Source organism: Tursiops truncatus, chromosome 9, assembly GCF_011762595.2.
Source record: "Tursiops truncatus isolate mTurTru1 chromosome 9, mTurTru1.mat.Y, whole genome shotgun sequence".
Taxonomy (NCBI): domain Eukaryota; kingdom Metazoa; phylum Chordata; class Mammalia; order Artiodactyla; family Delphinidae; genus Tursiops; species Tursiops truncatus.
The window spans coordinates 45,681,332-45,695,561 of record NC_047042.1 but is presented as its reverse complement, the minus strand read 5'-3'; the positions used below and the strand labels follow the sequence as shown (position 1 = coordinate 45,695,561).

The 14,230-nt window shown below is 40.5% G+C and overlaps 2 long non-coding RNA genes across 2 annotated transcripts in view; one reads left to right on the top strand and one right to left on the bottom strand.

Annotated features, from left to right (window-relative positions):
* Positions 1–4,972, bottom strand: part of LOC117313589 (uncharacterized) — a 29,183-nt gene extending 24,211 nt beyond the window's left edge. The window contains exon 1 of the long non-coding RNA XR_012333963.1: positions 4,857–4,972. This is a non-coding gene — a long non-coding RNA (uncharacterized lncRNA). The remainder of the gene's footprint in view (positions 1–4,856) is intronic.
* The window catches only part of LOC109548727 (uncharacterized), a 259,164-nt gene extending 245,819 nt beyond the window's left edge, over positions 1–13,345 (top strand). The window contains exons 12-14 of the long non-coding RNA XR_012333964.1: positions 313–434; positions 4,861–9,699; positions 13,127–13,345. This is a non-coding gene — a long non-coding RNA (uncharacterized lncRNA). The remainder of the gene's footprint in view (positions 1–312; positions 435–4,860; positions 9,700–13,126) is intronic.
* The last annotated feature ends 885 nt before the right edge of the window (positions 13,346–14,230 follow it).

The following is a 14,230-nucleotide window of genomic DNA, read 5'->3' as shown; positions in this document are numbered from 1 at the left end:
AATTTTTTAAAAGAAATATGAATACATATATAGAAAATCATATATTTGCTTTTATTCAACTCTTTCTAAATAGTTGCATAAACAAGATAAAAGTACACACTGGAGTCAACAAATTATCATTTTGCATGTCCTTAAAAATCACAGCAAAGCAGGTTGCTATTCAGAACTTACAGAGGAGACAGTATCTCTCTATAGATCCTGCAAGCTTAAGAGATGAAACAGTTTTTCTCTTCTTTTGGATTATTTGTTAGTATTAAAAATAAAACCCGGTTTTCACACTTAATTGAAGTATTCTATCCCTCCCATGCTTAGGACGGTTATCTTGGAGAAGGGATTTGATGTTGGTGTTGAAGAAAGCTCATCAATGGCTTGGCAAGAAATAAGAGATGAAGAGTTCTGGAAGCCTGTAAAGAAAAGCTCATAGGAGAGAACAGGTGAAACTTTAGGAAAGGACACCAAGGAACTAATAATAATTTTTTTCTGAAGGATTGTTATATCTGAGGTAACTTTGGGGGGAAGCTGGGTGAAGGGTACACGGCACTTCCCTGGACTATACAAATACTTGTGAGTTTATAATTATTTCAAAATAAAAAGTTTAAACAGATTTTTAAAAAGAAAACGTGAGAAGTTGAGATGGAGAAATAAACTGCCTTAAGACAAATTTCATGTAATTTGAATGTGCTAAAGGAAACTATAGTGAATCCTTCAACATTCCTTATTCAATATTCAGGAAATATTTTTTGAGCACCTTTCTCTATAACAATCATTTTTCTTGATGTTGAGAATACTGTGGTGAACAAAATAAAGTTCCTGTTCTCATGGAGCTTACATTCCAGTGCAGATATGTAATGAGCAAATAATAGTCTAATAGATACATAATGCTTCAGATTATAGTAACTGCTCAGAATAAAAATAAAGGGGTAAAGGGGCACAGCAAGATAGGCAAGTGCTATTCTAAAAGTGTTCAAGGAAGGCTCTCTGATAAGGTGACATTTGGGTAGCATAAAGGGAGGGAACTGAGCCATGTGGGTATCTGAGAAAAGAGCACTGCAGACAGATGCTACAGCAAGTGTGAAGGTCCTGAGGTGGGAGTATTCCTGGCATGTTCAAAAAGCTGCAAGAAGGTCAATATGGCCTGAGAACAGGGAAGGGGGTGATAGAGGATGAGTTCAGGGATGTAGTGTGAGTACTGGAAGCATTATAGGCCTTGAAGACAAAGGGTCTGTAGTTTAGGGCCAGGTTGGGGTTTGGTCATAAAAGTTGAAAGACATCAGCATGGAAATGGTATTCAAAGTCAAGAGGCTAGATGAGATCACCAAGAAAATGAGTTTAAATAGAGAAGGCAGGTTGACTCAAGAACTGAGCCTTGAGCAGTCCTGATATTTCAAGATGAAGAGGATAAAGGAGAAACGAAAAAGCAGCAGACTGTGAGGGAGAAGACGATCCAAGAAAGGTGTCCAGAAGGCCAAGAGAAGAAAGCATTTCAAGAAGGAGAAAGTGATCAGCTGTAAATGAGATGAGAGAGAAAATGAGGATTAAAAATTGATCATTGGATTTGGCAAGTAAATGCCCTAAGTGGCCTTGACAAGACAGTTGAGGGAGAGTGGTAGGGCAGAAAGCCTGAGAGGAGTGGTTTTAAGAATGTATGGGGGAAAAAAAAAAAGAATGAATGGTAGGGGAGGAAGTGTCTTTACAAAAGGAAAGACAGCTCTTTCAAGGAAAATTGCTGTAAGGGAGCACAGAGAAATGGAACAGTATTTGGAGAAGGTGTGGAGTTGAGAGAGTTGAGTGGAGGTTTCACCACTAAAACTAAGCAAACAAAATAAAACAAAGCCAAGAGTTCTGTTTTTGTTTGAGAGTGGAGCTATAGCATATTTATGTGCTGATAGGATTGATCCAGAAAGCAGAGAAATTTTCTTGAGATAGATAGTTAGATTTAACCCAAGGTTGAAGTCTGTAAAGTAAGAATGAGGGGGATTTCAGCTGCATCATTCTGGATTGATTTAAAGGGAAAGTTGAGAGAGGAACTGTCACTAGTGTTACTATCATTTCTTGGTCATGACCTTATCTGGGCCCTACTCATAGAGGGGAATGTAGGAGAGCAAAGATAAAGGAACAGAAAGTTCAGAAAACTTCAGGGAAGAAGTCAAGGAAGAGATCTGAAGTGAATCTGTGGGATATAAAAAACAAAAAATGGCTGACTGGAAGGGCTGTTCTGGGAAATTTTGATTATAGGTGTGTAGAAGTCAAGTGCAATCCTTTGGTTGGGTTTATAAGTTTTTAAGTTATTTATTGTGAATTAGTATGTAGCTTGTGTAAAAAAAAAGCAGACAATATAGAAGTACACAGGACAAGGAAATGAAAGCACACACACACACACACACACACACACACATTCTTTCTCATATTCTACTCTCTAGGGGGAACCACTGTTAATTTGGTGCATATCCTTAGAGATGTGTATGGGTGTATTTATAACATACATATATGTATGTATAATTAAGTTATAAAAATAGAATCATATACTATTCATACTATTCTTCAACTTGCTTTTTATACCGAACAACATGTCTTTTGTATTTTTCCATCTCAATAAAAAAGGCTCTACCTCTGTCTTTATAAAAAAAAATGAATAGATAATACATGAACATGATACACTATATAAAAGGGACAACAGGGTATATAGAGAATCTCCCTCTAATTTCCCAGCAGTCAGTTTCTCCCCAGAGGCAACCACTATTACCAGATCCTTAAATGTTCTTTCACAGCTAGGCAATGTGAATAAACACAGATATGTTGTATTTATATAAATGGCAGATTACCGTACATGTTGTTGTATATCTTGCTTTTTAAATTTTAACTATATATCTTAGACATCATTCCATATAGAGCTGCCTCATTCTTCTAAATGGCAATATTGTATTCTATCTTTACTTAATCAAATCCTATAGCTGGATATTTCTAACTTTTCACAATGAAGTGAATTCAACCATACTGAGCAAAAATTTAGAATTTATTCAGCAAAGGAAAAGAGAAGAAACCAAAATACAGAAAGACCAAAAAAAGGCAATTTAAACTATAAAGAACTGTAGATTAAAACTAAGTCTGGAAAAAAAAAAAAAACTAAGTCTGGGGCTTTGTCTATGTGGCATTAAAATTAATTCTTGAAAAGTAATTTGAAATTCTAGGTGCTAATATTTTTATTTTCAAAAAGGAATTAATCTTTTTATTACTTTCAAAGAAGATATGAACAATGAAGAGCATCTCTCTGTTTTGAATGCCTGAACCCTCTTAACAACCTTGATAAAGCATTTTTCTGGGACCAATCAGTGAAGGTCTAGAAAGTCATTTTTTGTTCATAAAAATGCCTGGTTAAGAAATCATTCTCCTCCATCTGGTATTTGTTAATGGCTATTACAGTTGACACTATTCATAGAGGCTGGGTTTACAGATATTCTGAATAAATTAATGTCACTGAAATGACACATCTACTAGGAAACTCCAAGGGGAAAAAAGTGATGTTTTTCCCTGTATATAAAATACACTATTAATTGAATTGTCTAGAAAGACAATGTCCTGTGGTGGCTGGAGTCTTAAGGTATGAGTCCTCATGTCGTTCTTTGACCACTGGGTGTGTGAAGTTGCATTATTCTATTCTCTTTGCTTCAATTTCCCATTTGGAAGACAAGAGAAATAATTGTGTCTGGTGCCTCTACCTACCCCCCAAGCCATGCTGAGAGAAGCAGAAGTGAGAACCGGCACATGGCAGAAAGTTTTCCAGTAAGGTACTGTTTCTGTCATCACGTTAGTGTGACTGACCCGGTGATGTCTCAGAGTGGGTTTAGAGGCAGCGAGATGTGTGTATCAGAATCAACTAGGGAGATTTGTCAAGCCACTCCCTGGGTTGCTCCTTCCTTCCATCACCTGTTGAGAACCACTGTAACTGAAGAAAACTTCAGTGACTAGTTCCAGCAGGTATGGGACATAAGTATTGGGTTCTAAAGAGTGGAAGATGGGCACACGTTGATTAAGGTCAAGGACTTCTGTTTCAGGAAGAGCAGAGTTGAATGTTGGCCCCACTCCTTCATTAACTATAGGATTTTAAACAGTCTTTTTCCACCTTTTGAAGCCTTCATTTCCTCACCTGTAAAACACCTGCCTTTAAGGTTGTGGCTGCCAGGTCACTAGTTAGTGCTCAATAAATAGTTATGCCACTGTTTCATCAGTAACTCCAACCTTAATTGTCCACTCTGAACCATGGATTTAAGGCGGTATTTGTCATTCTCTCATAAAAGTTTAATAGAGGTAGGATCCTTACACACATATACGCTTAAATGTAGAATTTTAAGGCTGGAAATAACTTTAAAACCATAAAGATTACCCTCACCAAACTCTCACCTTATGGATGGCAAAACTGCGGCTCAGAAAAGCAAGAGATTTATCCAAGGTTACAGGGATATGTCTAAGGGTCAGGAATAGAGCCACATCTTCTGTCTTCCTGTCCAGCACTCTTCACTTCCTGCCTCTCAAACCACACATTTAATAAATAAAAAAATACTTGCTTTAAGAAGTTAACGATGAGGAAGTTATTTCCTTTCTATGGCAGGGTCAGTGACGTCATCACATAGAACAAGAAAAATCCTGTGAGATGGCCCTCATCCAGCTAATAAAATTAATAGCACAGGAAGGTGTGGAAAACTACGTCCTATTATTGCAGAGGTGGCATCCAAAGACCCAGAGACGAGTGAGTGACAGCGTAGTCTCTAGGACCCAGATAGAGACCCACATAGTGAGGCGAAAGACAGTGTATCAGGAGAAGAGTTTCCAATATCCCTAACGGCCCCAAATCTGCTTACCCAGATTGTTCCTGGACTTCAAGCTGCTGTGCCTCCCTTGAGGACTCTCAAGATTTCCAAAACCTTCAAGTTTTTTCGCATGGCTGCTTCTTCCTCATATCCTCGACTCCTGCTCCGTGACTAATAGACACCAGTGTATCTGCAATGAACTTATACAATTTCCCTGCCCTGGATGAACCACACCCACGGGGAATTCAGGAAGCAGAGCAGGGGCAATGACTAACACCAAGAAACCTTACATTCAGGTCAGCAGATGAAGGCAACAGATCAAGTCTGTGACTCTCGAAACAGGCCCAAAGGATCTTCTGGGCTCCCTCAACAGGGAACGGCACCATCACCAATTGAAGAGTTATGCTATGGGTCTGATTCCCAGGACCAAGTGGAGTGGAGGGGAAGGTCACAGAACTGGAAACACACCCAGTCCAGTTCTGGACACCTGCCTGTCTGCCCACGAATGACCACTGTGGAATCTGAGGCAAGAGGACAGCCCCCAAAACTCAGCCCGGAGTCTCTGACTCTGAGCATGGCCCGGCCCTGCAACCACAGCAGTCTCCATTCCAGTCTTGGTCACCATCAGGAAGGCATCTGTTACCTCCTGCTTGGCCTCCAGTTCTGTGGTCGCCAGTATAACCCAACGGCCATAAATTTCAAACTCGGCTACATGTTGCCCTACTTCTAACTCTAACTGCCTGCAACTTGCCCTTTGAAAAAACAGCTTTACTCCTGAGTGCTCTCTGCTAAATGAGTGCCACCTTGTCTCTTTCCTCCACATCATCATTATAATTAATAAGCAACAATATCATCCCTGGTGGTTATGTTCTTATTAGGTGTTAACTGGCCTTAACATCATTATCTCATTAGGCCTTTCCACCTAAATTACTTTATCAGCTTCCCTCTGAAGGGGGTCTGGTACTGTCTGGCTGAAAGGAATCCCCTGCACAAACACGAGAAAGCGAAAGGATAATCACAAGCATTTAGACCTGCTCCAGATATTAATCTTCTTAAAAAATTTATGCTATTTCTACTACTAGGAATACTTTACATTGCTGTAAACCCTCTCATCCAGTGTGTTTAAAGCAATACCCAGGAGCTTTTTAGCTTAATCTCACTCATTTGATGAGGAAAAAAAAATATTGTAGAAGAATATATTCTAAAATATTTACAACAGTAAAAAATCTCCCCTCCCCCATCACTGCTCACATTTCTATTTGGATAAATTCTCTCCAGTTTTTTTCCTTAAGAGGCTGAATTTCAAAATTTTATACAAAAGACTGTGAACAGATTTGCTCACTTTGTCCCCACTTCAGTTGTTCTAGATGCAATCTTTTCTTCAACTTCCCCTGACAGTGCTTAGCATTTCTTTAATAGCATTCATTTTGTAATTTAACATTTTGTGAGAAGTAGATGAAGACAATTCTACTCGTAGATGAATGGACAACCCAGACTAATACATTTCTCTAGAAATCCTTTCATTCCTGAGGACAAATGACACTTACTGCTTCCTCTGTTGTCCTCATGATTTCACGTTAACCATGAACCCTTTTCATCTGTTCCTCCTTTATTTCTAGGTTGTGCACGTTCTCCAGAGGTTGGGGGACATGCTGCCGAGAGTTCAAGCCTGCCCTTTCCACCTATTAGTCACGTTTTGTTTTCCATCCCAGTTACCTCCTCCCTTCCTTGGCTTCCTGTGTACCTTAATCTTCTCCCATGTAATTCATCATTCATCCTCACTTTCCATAGTAATTTCCTATTTTAAAATGTCTTATTATCTCATATTCCTCATTAACCACTTATCTTTCAAACTCTGTTGTTCATTTAATTTTCTCACAATTTGTGTAGTTATTTGGTTTGCAGCATTCATTTCCCCCTTCTTGCTCACCCACCCATCAGTCATCTCTTTCCCTTCTCCTTTCTACTTTCCAAGTCCCAAGCTCTTTTTTTTTTTTTTTTTTTTTTTTTTTTTTTTGCAGTATGCGGGCCCCTCACTGTTGTGGCCTCTCCCGTTGCGGAGCACAGGCTCCGGATGCGCAGGCTCAGCGGCCATGGCTCACGGGCCCAGCCGCTCTGCGGCATGTGGGATCTTCCCAGACCAGGGCACGAACCCGTGTCCCCTGCATCGGCAGGCGGACTCTCAACCACTGCGCCACCAGGGAAGCCCCCAAGCTCTTTTTTTCTGAAGGTGTGGATCATGATTTGAAATGGTGGAGATGAATCTTAATGTCCCCAGACTCTCTATTTATTAATTTTTAATATCAAATTATCATCCCATGTGGGAAATCTAGGTTTCTAATTCTCAAGCCTTCCTACAGAGGCAATCAAATTCACTAGATCTCTTTTTTTTACTTAATTGGAGATAATACAAATCTCAAATGAAATATTGCACAGTTGGTGTTTATCTGAGATGCGCTGACCATTCTTTTTCCCCTTTGCAATTGAAGCCCAGTATCGTGGCCAAAAGACATTAATGTCTTTTGCATCTGTGTCATATAAAACTTCTCTTAGATTGAAAGTAAACCCCTAAATACAAATCCTGCTGTCATCAAACTTTCTGTTAATGCCCAGTCTCTTCTCCAAGAAAAGCATGACTTTACTTTTTAAACTTTTTTGTTTGCATTTTCTTTTGTTTTTGAAACTTCACAGGCTTCAGAGCCTTCTTCCGTTTCTCTTGATCTTCCTTTCCTCCTCCTGAAATCTCAGGATAATTAATTTCAGCAGACTCTGGAGACATTCATTCTTCCCTTTATTTTCTCTACTTTAGGATCCTACCTCACTTCATCCTTTTCCAACAGGTACCTTCCTATTTCAAGTGTATGACAGGGACCAATTCCTGTCTTTGCACAGTCCCACCTTTATGTTCTTCCTCACTTCCCCTCTACTGGTTTATTTTACTCGACACATGGACTCTGTTTCCATCCGTGAGCATGGTCAACAGTTTGTGTGGCTGCTGAAGTTCTCCCAGCCTGTCTCCCTGGTCAAGAGGGCGGCCCTCTTCTTCCCACAGTGCCCCTCGGATGCTGGCAGGGGAAAGGCATTGTGATCATCAGCTTTATTAGTGATAACATCAAGGCAATGGGAATAAGCACACTGACCAAGGGACAGCCTCATTACCCCATGATTAAAGAAAGAATTGGGGCAATTTCTCAAATTCTGTCTCCCTATTGTACTTCTCTGGAGATCTGTGTTCATTTTTCAATGGATGTTTATTGGATTTCCAACTCCATCACAGGTATATGATGGAATAAGGTAGTAAATTGTAACCACTGAAACCTACCATGCATTTCCATATGATTATGAGTTTCATTCTAAGCTAGCCTGGGAGTTTCCTGGCGGTCCAGTGTTTAGAACGTGGTGCTTTCACTGCCGAGGGCCCAGGTCCAATCCCTGGTCAGGGAACTAAGATCCCACAAGCTATGTGGCACAGCCAAAAAAAATTCTAAGCTAGCCAAAGGTGTAGATTGCTTGTGCATGGGAAATCCTGCTCATTGAATTAGTATATTTCTTTGAAAAGAATTCATTTTCTCTGAGTTAATCATTTTTATATGATCCAAATCATCTACTCTTTTTTCAAAAATATGACCCCTTTCCCCCTCACTATTATGTTATAATTCATGCACGATTTCTCTTGAGGTACAATATAGTCTAATTTTCTTTATTATTCAATTTGGATCCTGTTAAGTGAGACAGGCATTCACTGACAAGAAGGAGCATTTAAATTTTGGCAAATAAGTTCATTTGTATTCAGAAAGCTTTGCACCCCTCATATTTAATAAACCTTTCCATTACAGAGTAAAGAAATCCTGCAAACTAGTCAAACAGATTAGCAATGGGACCACCAAGAGAGTACATTCAACCCCAATTCAGAGATGTCTCAGTTTATCTGTTTTCTGTCAATCATTAAGAAAGATGAAATATACAATTATGTGCAAGGAGACAGAACTCCTAATTCTTTCATCCTAGCTGAAGCAAAAGAATTTTAATTGCTTAAAAAAATTAGATTTTTGTTTCCTCTCAAGAAGGACAGAGAAAACAAATGTAAATTGCCTTAGAGTCAATGGCTGGAGCTACAAGACTTCAGAGTAGGCATGTAAGAGGTAGTCCATCATTTGTATTTTTTCTTCCTAATGGCCAATATCCAGATATTTGGAAATATGAAACGTTTGACAAAATATTCCCTTTTCTGCTACAGCTCCTCCAGCATGTAAAAGGAAAACATTTTCCCTTTTCATTAGAATATGTAGAGTTGTATAGATTTAGTGACACCACTTCTGCTTAATGAGAGTAACACTGCACTAAGATATTTGAATATGCTGTCAATTATTCCAGGGTCGATTTTCCATTTGTGTGAGTTATCAGGCCCTTTGTTTCTCTTGTAAGTCCTATCAGCCATCTGATGTTGTGAACCTTACACTGTTTTTAGTATATTTACAAGAGGTAAAGTAAGAACAAGGAGAAGAGATGAAGCATTAATCAATCCATTTAGTAATGCAGTACAGCTGCAAAGAAAAATGAAAGCAATAGAGAAAATTAAAGCTCTTGGCCACAGAGAGGTATAAGCATTAACTGGAGGTGTCAGTACATTCCTTGACCTCAAATGGGAGGCAAAATTGAGAGTCAAGAGTAATTAATTCCAGCGTTTAAGCCAGATATTGAAGTCCCTAAAACTATTTCCCAAGACAAAAGTCTCAAATAAAACAGTTTATGTCAGCAATTCTGAATATGAAATTCCATTGATTTATTTTTCCATAAAGTATTTTCTGCACTTAGAGATAACTGTCAAATAGAGTTGCTAATGATGGAAGAAACAAAGATAAAGAGAAGGCACTTACATAGGATTCGCAATGAGGTAAGAATATATAACAATATCTTTTTGTGTGATTAGTGTTTTCCCTTTCCTTTTTAAAGAGGCCACCAGCTATAGTGAATATATGAAACACAGTATACAAGAAAGATGTCTATTTATTGAGAGGGATTTTTTTTTAAGTTTAGGAACTAGTCACCCAGAGTCTCCCCACCTGAGCAAAGATGGATTGCAGAGGATGGGGTAGACAGTGACCATCACTGTATAGCAGGTTATCTCAGATTTATTCCAAGAAGTGAAAAGTCATCTCTTCCTTTTATCTGGACATAGATCTTTTCATGGTGACCCTGGGCTGAAATAATTACCTGGATGTGTATCTCAGGGCACCTCAAAATTGCTTGAGCAGAATGAGGCACCTGCCTGTAGCCGGTTACCCACTAGCACACTCCCCTGGAACATCATCAAAAGGAAAGCCAGCAGATGAAAGGAAGGAGGGTTTTGTCCCCTCTCCTGTGAAAGCTTCTGGAGTGTGGGAAAATGTCAGATTTACCTTGTATCTCCAAACCTAGCCCACACCCAGTGCAAAGCATGTGGTGTATGCTCCATAGAAATGTGATGAAGGAAAGGAGAGGGAGAAAGGCAGGGAGAGAAGAAAGGATTAAAAAGGGAATAAAGCCTCTATGAACTCTACAGGGTATGTTTCTAGAACCTTCTCAACTCCAAAGGGGAGAGACAGACTCATTGTATCCTACAAGGTTGATAAAAAAAAACCCTCCAAAAAATAACAGTCAAATGACTATTGCAGATCTATTTGACCTAACAGCTTAGGAAGAGTTGAGTTAGAAACTAGACAGTTGTCCTGTAGTCCAGGGCCTGATGTTAACATTTTTAGAGCTGGAAGGGATCTTGAAGTCATTCAAGGTACCTCCAAGTGGAATGTCATGTGACTTGACCATAGTCACATAGCTTGATAGTCTTAGAATAAAGACTAAAATCTGGGTCTCAAAGTTTCCAGCCCAGCATGTCTCACACTGCAGTTTTCCTACATAGGACAGAAGCAATTGCTGGCTCTATCCCTTCATATTTCCTGACCCAAGTCACTGAATATCACCCCTTCCAGAAATCCTACTAATCCTAAGCCCTTCCCTTGACACCATGGGACTTTAGCTTGCTAGGGAAACAGTTCACACTGGTTCACAGACTTATAATGAAGAGTGCTGGACAGGAAGACAGAAGATGTGGCTCTAGTCCTGAATGCAGACTTATAATTCTTGTAAAAGCTTGGTCACTAGGCATGATTAAGGCAAGAGAAAGTACTCTATTAACTGGAATCCTGGACTTGAGAATATCTTTGTGGCCACTTGTTTGCTGTAGCCACTGTTCTTCACACTCAAGAGAAACTGGAATATAAGTTCCATGAGGGTAGGAACCATGTCTATCTTGGTCTTAAGTCTCCACAGTGTCCACTAGGTACTTAACTGTCTGTTAAATTATTGAACACGACCACAAGTTCTATATTTCATGATTCCAAGAATGTTCCTTGATGTCCTCATTTGCAAATAATTGACAGTACCACCCTTCAGCGAAATATTTTTGAAAATCTCAGTTCCACTTGGTCTCCATCTAGTTAACTCAACACAGGATCTGATCACCCAGCCCACAAGAGTTCAAGCTCCATTTGACTTGATCTGCTCTGTTAGCTAACAACCCTTATCCCCCGAGTAAATGAAGGCACATTAAGGGCTAACATTCTAGAACTGGAAGAGAGACAATCTATGACTGTGTCTTCATTTACAAGCCCTAGAGTGCAGAATGGAGATGTGCATGCTAATAAATTGGTGTCTCCTTCAAACCACTGCTTGCAGGATCTTTACTAGAGGACAGGCTGAGCTGTGTGTGGAGAAGAATTGAGCAGGAGGACCACTGGGGTAGTCTGCCTACCCTCCATGGTCACAAACAATCCAGCTGGGGCACCCAATTTATATATCCCAGTAGGAAAAACAGGATCCCTGCAGTAAACCATCCCCATGCTCCTCTAGATTCTGATTACTACCTACTTTCCACCACCAAGAAACTTCAAACCATTTCTTCCAGCCCCACACAGAGTTCTCCCTAAAAGAACAGCTGGTATTATTTTCCTCTCCCTATATTTCCATAGATGTGTTAGCACACTGTGGACATTTTAGTGCCCTTATGGGTTAGTCCTCCAAGCAGCTGTCCAGCTGGTCTGTCTTTAATTTGACCCTGATGGCAGCCATTACTTGAAATGAAGAAGGCAATCTAGTTAGAAACTGCAGTTGATGTTCCTCTTCTCTCAGGCGGTAGGTAGCCCATCCATAAGGTCTTCTTAATAGTGGTGTCCAGGGGCCAGGGTTCAAGAAGCTCAGAAGCAGCGGTGGGAAGCAGTATAGGAAAAGGCCATGCTCCTCCAAAGGAGTGGGTTTTCTGTCTCAGCAACTGTAAAATTATAAATCAAAGATTCAAAAGTTAAGCCACTGCTCAAGTGAGGATCTTGGTAAATACATGGCTTAAACAAAACCCGTTGATGGATTCATTGGCATCTAAATGAAGTCTGGTTTTTCAGACAATGGGGCAGAGACTACAGGAACACACAAAGTATGCCTAAGGATTCTCTGTTCCTTCATTTATTTCGCTAAAGCAAAGAAAGAGGAAAAATTATAATTGCTACTAAATACAAGTGAATCCGCATGTAGAAAGGATGTAGAATGAGTGGGCTAGGGAGAGACAAACTGGGGGAAAAGGAGAGAGCCCACAGAATCCAAAACCAGCCACTGTTTCTTCACAGTGTTTCACAGGGCTCACCTGAATGGAGTTTGATTTTGTGACCTGAGTGAGAGTTGAATAAAGAATAGTATTGGGGGATAAATTTGGATTTAAGATCCCATGAAAAGTGAGAAGTACAGTGACCTAAACTTTACCCAGTTCCTGGGCAACCAAAATGATTGATTTCCAGTATAATTAACAAAATAAGAGTGATAAGAACTTCACTCGAAGATGGTCTAGGTGAAGCATCACTACTTTAGGGCATCTCTGCCCAAAGCATCACAGGAGATGTATTGTCGCACCACTGCCAGGGTCTAGGCAAAACCACCAAATCAATGACTGTCTTTGGCTGCCATCCCCTCCCTTGCTGTGCCACTCTGTCCCCTACCTCAGGCTCCAGGAACCCAAGTGCATGTGCTATTACCCATCCACTCAAATTTCTTTAATACCACAAATACTAAACAGGAAGTCTTCCAATGGCTAGATTTGAGTATTTCATACTAGAGTATTAACAATTGGTGGCTTTAACATTCCCATGGGATATTTTCAATTTAAAATGGACTTATATACATGAAACTCTTATTTACTGGAATATGGGAAGAAGAGAGAGGAGAGGAGGAGAAAGGAAAGGGGTAGGGCTTGTCATGCTTCTTGTTTAATCTCACCACCATTCCACACCACCCCACAGCCTCCAAACAGAGGGCTTCAGCAACTTTGCCTCCAGTGACACTGAACAGCGGCTAACTCCAGACTGAGATAGCAGGTCTGTCCTCAGAGACATGAAGAAAAGGATCCTTTAGAGCTGACATCCAAGCCTATAGAGACGCCTCCTACAGATACCAATGATCATGTCTGCATTCTAGATGTCTCTCCTGGTCCAAATCCCTCATTTTACAACGAAGCACACTGAAAGGTGAGTGGCATACCCAGTGTCACACAGGGACCAACTAAATGGTAGTGCCAACACTAAGCCTAGATCTCCCAAATTCTAGTCCACTGCCCTGCCCAAGTAAATCCCCATGAGCACAACCCACTGTTTTAGCTCCAGACACAGGCGGGAGGATCAGGTTCTTCAAACTCTACAGCAGTATTTGGGTAGTGTCTGAGTAGTAATTTCCCCTTCCTGGACAACAATCTGGTTCAGTGGGTCTGGGGGAGGCATAGGAATGTTAACAGGTCCCCTGGGGGATTCTGATCCGTGAGGTATAGGAACCACCCCTGTGCTTCTCTCTTTACTCCTCTACCTATCAGCACCATGCATATGGCTGGAAGGTCCCCCTGAGGGTCTGTTCTGGGGACATCCTCTGGAGCCCAGAGATCAAAGGGCTGTTGACCATTGGGGCACAAGTCAGAGCCCTGAAGACAAACCCCAGCCTTGAAATCTCAAAGAAAGAATGCTTAGAATGTGCCAGAAAGGTCTCCTCTTAGGCCCTGTTGACCTTAATGACTTTGTGGCCAGCAATAATCCAGCCATACCCTCAAGGTTCCTGTATGACCAATCTTCTAAAATGTGCTGAGCCCCTACTTTGTGTATCATTGTGCAGCAGGTCTGAGATGCACAAAGAAAAGGAAGATCAACATACATACTTAAGAAGAGCATCAACAGTACAGAGCAGTATCATTGAAATGGAACACAGTAACACAACTCAGTGTCATACAAGCATGTTCCATGTAGTCCAATGATTTCCAAACCCACTGCCTGGCAGAAGCTCGTGGCAGTTCCTAAACCTCCATCCTGGAGATTCTGATTCAGCGAGCCTGAGGAAAAGCCCAGAATTTGCATTTTTAACCA